The sequence below is a fragment of the Pteropus alecto genome, unplaced genomic scaffold, assembly GCF_000325575.1.
Source record: "Pteropus alecto unplaced genomic scaffold, ASM32557v1 scaffold5, whole genome shotgun sequence".
NCBI lineage: Eukaryota > Metazoa > Chordata > Mammalia > Chiroptera > Pteropodidae > Pteropus > Pteropus alecto.
In genome coordinates, this window is record NW_006441953.1 from 29,273,128 (window position 1) to 29,279,127 (window position 6,000).

At 43.0% G+C, this 6,000-nt stretch overlaps 1 protein-coding gene across 2 annotated transcripts in view; it reads right to left on the reverse strand.

The window, feature by feature from the left end:
• The window catches only part of STX18 (syntaxin 18), a 112,349-nt gene that overhangs the window by 105,170 nt on the left and 1,179 nt on the right, over positions 1-6,000 (reverse strand). The gene's annotated exons all lie outside the window — the stretch shown is intronic.

Genomic DNA, 6,000 nt, shown 5'->3' on the forward strand with positions numbered 1-6,000 from the left:
TAGGCCATAAAGCACCTCCCCAAGTTCATTTCACACTGCTGAGCAAGAGGCGCCGCTGGCCCGGTCAGCCAGCTTCCTTCTGTCACTGAAACGCACCGTGCTTACGCGCGCCGCCTACCCCGTTGTCCTATACTGAAGACCCTGCTCTCACCTAAAAGCTTGCCTGATGAGTCGACCCCTAGTCATCACCTCTTTTCTACACGTCTCCAGTGCTGGTAACGAGTTCCAACACATTTAACACTCTCCAAAACTTCTGGGGTATTTTCTTTTTATCGATATTAGGACATCCAATTATTTCATGTTTCAGAAAAAAAAATAAAAATAAAACGAGTAAGATGAATTTATATATTTTTGCCTTTTTAAGAGATTATAAACTTGACAAATTTGGTAAAAATGTACAGTTCAGTTAAATTGGTGATAAACTGATATGCAGTCTAAATATCTTTCAATAGGGGTTCATGTAAATAAGTTATGTAATATTATTTTTAATGGCTATGCAGCTAAATAAATTGGTGACACAGAACAATATATATTGACATAAAAAATGTCCTAATACATTGTTAAGTAAAAAAAGGCAAGGCAAGAAACGATAGAGGGCTACATAACAGAATTAAAGATTCTGTTTTTGTATAACAGGAAAAATGTCTGGAAAGATATATACCAAAATTCTAACAGTGGCCGGTAGTACGATACATAAACTTTATTTTCTTTATTCTGCTTAATCAGCTCTTACTACTTTTATAATCAGATTTCAACTTCAAAACTATGTCCCACTGGTAAGAGTCTATTATAATTACACATAATCACTATTAAATCAAATATATTTGTGGAAACATACCAAACAACAACTTTGAAAAACAAATTCATTTTTTCATCCAGGTGGGAAAGAGGTAACTTATGGGGGAAAATAGCACAAGGCATTGGATAGTTATTGTGGCAAAAAGCATTTAAAACTATATCCTAGGACTTTCAGAAAGATGAGCACTGAATCATGGACTCCTGTTGAAAAGGTCCTTAAGGATTATAAGGCCAAAGCCCCTCATTAAACAAACAAACAAAAAAAAAAGAGAGAGAGAGAGAGAAGAACCAACACAAAAAGGAGAGTTGGTGAGTTCTCCAAGATCACATAGTTAAATAACGGCAAATCCAAAAGCATTTGTAATTCAAACTTAGGCTTCTTTAATTCCTTTCTCAATCTCCTCAAGTCAAGATATGCTGCCGACTGTCACTTCTATTTAGACTGGTAGGCAAATGTTCATTTCACCAGCGTTTTCTTATCATCTGTTTAAAAGTAAATAGGAATTTGTACAATAATGCGAAATGAAGACTCTCTCTTGGTTAAACACAGTTTATGAGCTCCGTAAGAAAGTTTTGACAAATAGGCATGTGTTAGACTGTGACATGTAGGAGCTGGTAAACTCTAATATTTACAGACTTTGAGAACCTGAAAGTCAGGAAGAAAAAAGGACTACTGAGTTTAAAATTACAACTGTGCTGCATTTCACATCCGAGTTATATGAGCTCATTCGACATACTTTCATTCCTCTGGTTTATTCACTTTCTTTTAGAGAGGTTCCTAAGGGGCCTCTTTTTAAGTCAACTTTAAACCTAATATGTTTTAAACATATTAAGTTTATCAGAATACAAGGCAGTAATTAACCACTGTAGACGTCACTGCTACTTCGCCCACCAGAGGGAGCCCATGTGGATTTCCAAGTGAAGAAAAACTCAAACATCAGGTTTGTATGAATTCTAGAATGCTATGATTCATAGTATAATACTGCAAAATCATTTAATATTTCTATCCCCCAAAGAGAGAAAAGTTAAATGAAATCAGGTATGTAAAGTCCTTAACAGAGTTCCTGACCTACAGCAGAAGTTCAAAAATAAACTGATTTTTCAAAATTTGTATTCCCCCGAGTATTACGGTGTTCAGAGTAAATGAACCAACTGGTATTCCGACGTTTACACAAGTCGAGGTGAGCTCAGCTGCTACCTGTCCTTGTAAATGTAGACAAATCTGGTCCTCAAGCTTCGAGGCAGAACCAGACCCTGGACAGGAAGAATTTATTTAAAATATCACCCCAAGGAGACCCGCTTCGGCAGCCCTACCCTAATGTGGGGCTGTGCTCCAGCCCGGTCTGGTGCAGCCCTATCGTCTCCCACTCCGACCGTCACCCAGGCCTCTTCCAGAGAGGGGCTCCCCGCAGTCACTCTGCGGATGGTATCGGAGCCTTGGCACACTCTGCCCTCCGCTAGGAACGGACTCTGCCCCCTCTTTGGGGCAACGGTTTTCGTCCTTAGAGGTCCAATTTGACTGTCACTTTCTCTCTGAGGTGTCCACTGATTCTCCGTCAAAAAGATTTAGTTATCCTTCATCCGTAGTTTCAAAGAGCCAGGACGTATGTCTCACAGTTTTGTGTGTCCTCACAATGCCTGACACATCTGGCGTTCAATGCTTATGGGATGATGGAATAAATTATTGAATATAATTTCAAAAGCTGAGATCTTAATAAATCCTGGGAACAATTCAGAAGCACAGTCCATCCACACAACACGCTCATGCTCTGTTTGAAACCTGTAGCCTAAACCTACACAGTTTCCTGACCTGTTCCTGTCCCGTTTGGTCCTGTCACCTGGCCTTCTGGCTCCTCACCAGTCCCCGGCACCTGTTGCCTGATATGCCTCTTCAAACCACACTCCCTCAACTGAAACCCCATTTAAGGAGGATTTACTTAATTTCCAGCTACTCTGGATAATAACCCAGGTGGTCGCAGCTCAACCTTTAGAGTCCAGAGTTGGCACGCAGGACAAGCTGTGTCTCCGAAGAAAACCGAGGCCACGTGGGATCAGTCTAAGGCTGTCTGTCACTCAGTCATCCGGAGCTGTGCTGCTTATGCGTTTGCTCCTGCGCTAGACTCAGGCAGCAACCGAATCTTAACAACAAAATAACAAATTTAACGAAATAAAAGCTGCTGTTTCTCTAATGTTTACTCCAGACACGGCGCTAAGTGTAAATGTATTTGTGTGATATTAAGGAACCATGTGAGGGTGACACATTCCTAGAACTGGAAATAGCCTTGGGCAGAGATCGACTAGCTCCAACACCGAAAGCAAAGCAACACAGCAGATCAACGTTCCTTAACTCAAGAAGCATCTGAGTACCCACGTCCCTGCACGGCTCTAGAACCCACAGATCTAGTGGTAAACAACACAAAGTCTTTGCTTTCATGAAGCATATACTCTCATGGATAAATAATAAATAAATGGATACATGATATATTAGATAACGAAACGAATAAAACAGAGTAAGGGACAGAAAAAGGCTGCTACTTTGTACAAGGCAGTCAAGGAAGGTCTCGCTGAAGCAACTTGTGAGCAGAAACCTGAAGATCAAACCATGTGGACTCGGAGAAAAGTGTTCCAGGTAGAAGGAACAATAAATGCAAAGGCCCTGAGGCGGCAACGGGCCAACCAGCCGCATGTGAGAAAGGCGAAGAGGCGAGGGTGTGGAAATAGAGAGAGAGGTGACGTCAGAGGGCGGCGGGAACCAGATCGTCTGGCTTCCAGTCACTGTCAGAGCTCTGATTTCAGCCAGGAACTCAAGATAATCAATCCTTAATAAAATGATATTCAGCTTTCACAAAAAAACCAACGTATAATAAACAAAGAAAATCTCACCCGCATGCCTAATGTGAAAATAGATTCCCCACAAATGAGTGTCGCTATGATCTGATATGTAATCAAAATATCTTTGACAAAGTATCACTGCAGCTGTCTGGTCTGCGCTTTCCGTTTTGCCAGTGTGGACGCTGAGGCCCAGGGAGATCACGTGGCAGGTCTGAGGCTACCACACCGGGAGTCTTGTGCTTTTCACTGGCCTCTGCTGCCCCTGGACAGGTTGGCCACTTAGAGGGGTCCCGCTTTCCTGCATGGTGCTTTCCCTGGCCCCCGTAACCTTGATGAGGCAGTAAGGAAATGAAGAGCCGCCACTAGGAGGTCCCTCCAGACACATTCCCACACCCGAAGTCTGTCATTACAAACTCCCAGTTCCAGTTCTCAGTCCCCACAGCGCTGAAGACCTGCCAGGTAAGGCGAAGGCATGGCCAGCACCGTGCTAGGCACCGTGGAGAACATCCTGTCACATCTGCCTGTCCAACATCCCTCACTCCACACTCCGAGACACAGCAGTGAATTTTCCAAGGTTCCGAGAGGGCGACCGTCATAGATGCCAACCCACCTGCTACAGTGGACGTATGACTTGGCCACCTTATCCCTCTGAGGCCATAATGAGGGTTCAGGATCCCAACAGAAACTAGAGCCCTCTCCTGGGGTTTCGTGGGTAAGAGCTACAGAAAGAAGTTCCATCCTGTGTTTTCCAGAGATATGAGCCAAGACCTTCCCATTTTGCTCAGGCTAATTTACATTACTAGGTAACTGTTATTTGCAACTAAAAGAATTCACGCTTATGCAGGTATCTGCATACCTTTTCTCACTTCGTCTGAGTAACAACCTTATAAGGCTGCTATTACTCACTCTATTTTAGAAGTGAGAAAACGGAGGTTAAGTGACTTGCCCAAATTCATACAGTGAGAGGCAATCAAATTTATAAAGTAAGAGGCAATCAAATTCAGGTCTTTCTACTCTAAATCCCATTCTGTCTCCAGTTATGAATTCAGTATTAACTCAAGAGGAAGAAACCCACTGCCATTAAAAAGCCAAAGAATTTTTGGTTTAAAATTACAGTGGAAATTAAAGGTAGGAGGATGGGGGGTGGGCGTAATAAATAGCATTACGCTGAGGGCGAAGCGCCTGGTTTCTACCTCTTGCTCTGTCCTATGACCTCAGCTATTAGGACTCTGGGCAAGTCATTTCACTTACTTGGGTGTTAGTTTTCTCACCTATAAAATGAGAAGCCTAAACAACATCAACTTAAGATCCTTTTAAGTACGTTAAAAAAAAAAAAAAAGCCCATGGTTCAGCTTTAGGCATACAGGTTCTATTTTTACTATACGTCAGGTAAGATGTCAAGCAGATTTCAACTTGAATGTCAGGCCGAACACCTGTTAATGGTTGCCTGGGCATGCAGTTGCAAGGGACTCTGTGCTATACAGTTCTGCTGGGAAATGACCAGTGGCTGCTACGGTCGCAGGGAGGAAGAAAGAGGAACAGCTGTATGCTTGCCACACATTTGCCATCACTGATCAAGAGTTTCACCTTGACAGAAGAACGTTGCTGTCTCTACTACTGATGCTATAGGTACCTGCACAAGATTTTCACAGACTCTTTCACACACTTACTTGGATCCCCTTTGCAAGCAAGGAATGAAAGTACAAGAAAGTGAAGTGGTTTAGGGAATACAGTTTGGCACCGATGATGAAAATAAGTCTAAACAGCCTGTGTGGGGTTGGGGTAGGGGATGAAGGGAAATAATAATGATCAGAATGGTTCTTTATTATATATACATAGTCTCATAAGATGCAAATAATTCGTTTATCAGTTAAGTAGGGTATTATCATGCCCATTTTACAGAAAGGAAAAATGAGACTCAGGTAACAGGACTTGCCTGAATCTCTAAGTAGCAGCACCCAGATTTAAATCCAAGCCATCTAAACTAGGGGTCCCCAACCCCCAGGCTACAGACTGGTACCGGTCCGTGGCCTGTGAGGAACTGGGCTGCAGAGCAGGAGGTGAGCGGCGGGCGAGTGAGCGAAGCTTCATCTATGTTTTTGCAGCCACTCCCCAGAGCCAGCATCATCGCCTCAGCTCCACCTCAGATCCTCAGGCATTAGATTCTCGTAGAAGCCCCCGTCCCTGGTGCCACAAAGGTTGGGACCGCTGCTCAAACTGCAACTCATTAACTCATGCATATATACATTATTAAAAAATATGAGTGTCTGCAAAATATCAGGCATTGGACTGCGTGCCAAACACAAGTGGATTTACCATGAAATTAAAGAAGTTTAAGCGTCAGGGCCCCTCACCTGCACCTCCCAAAGC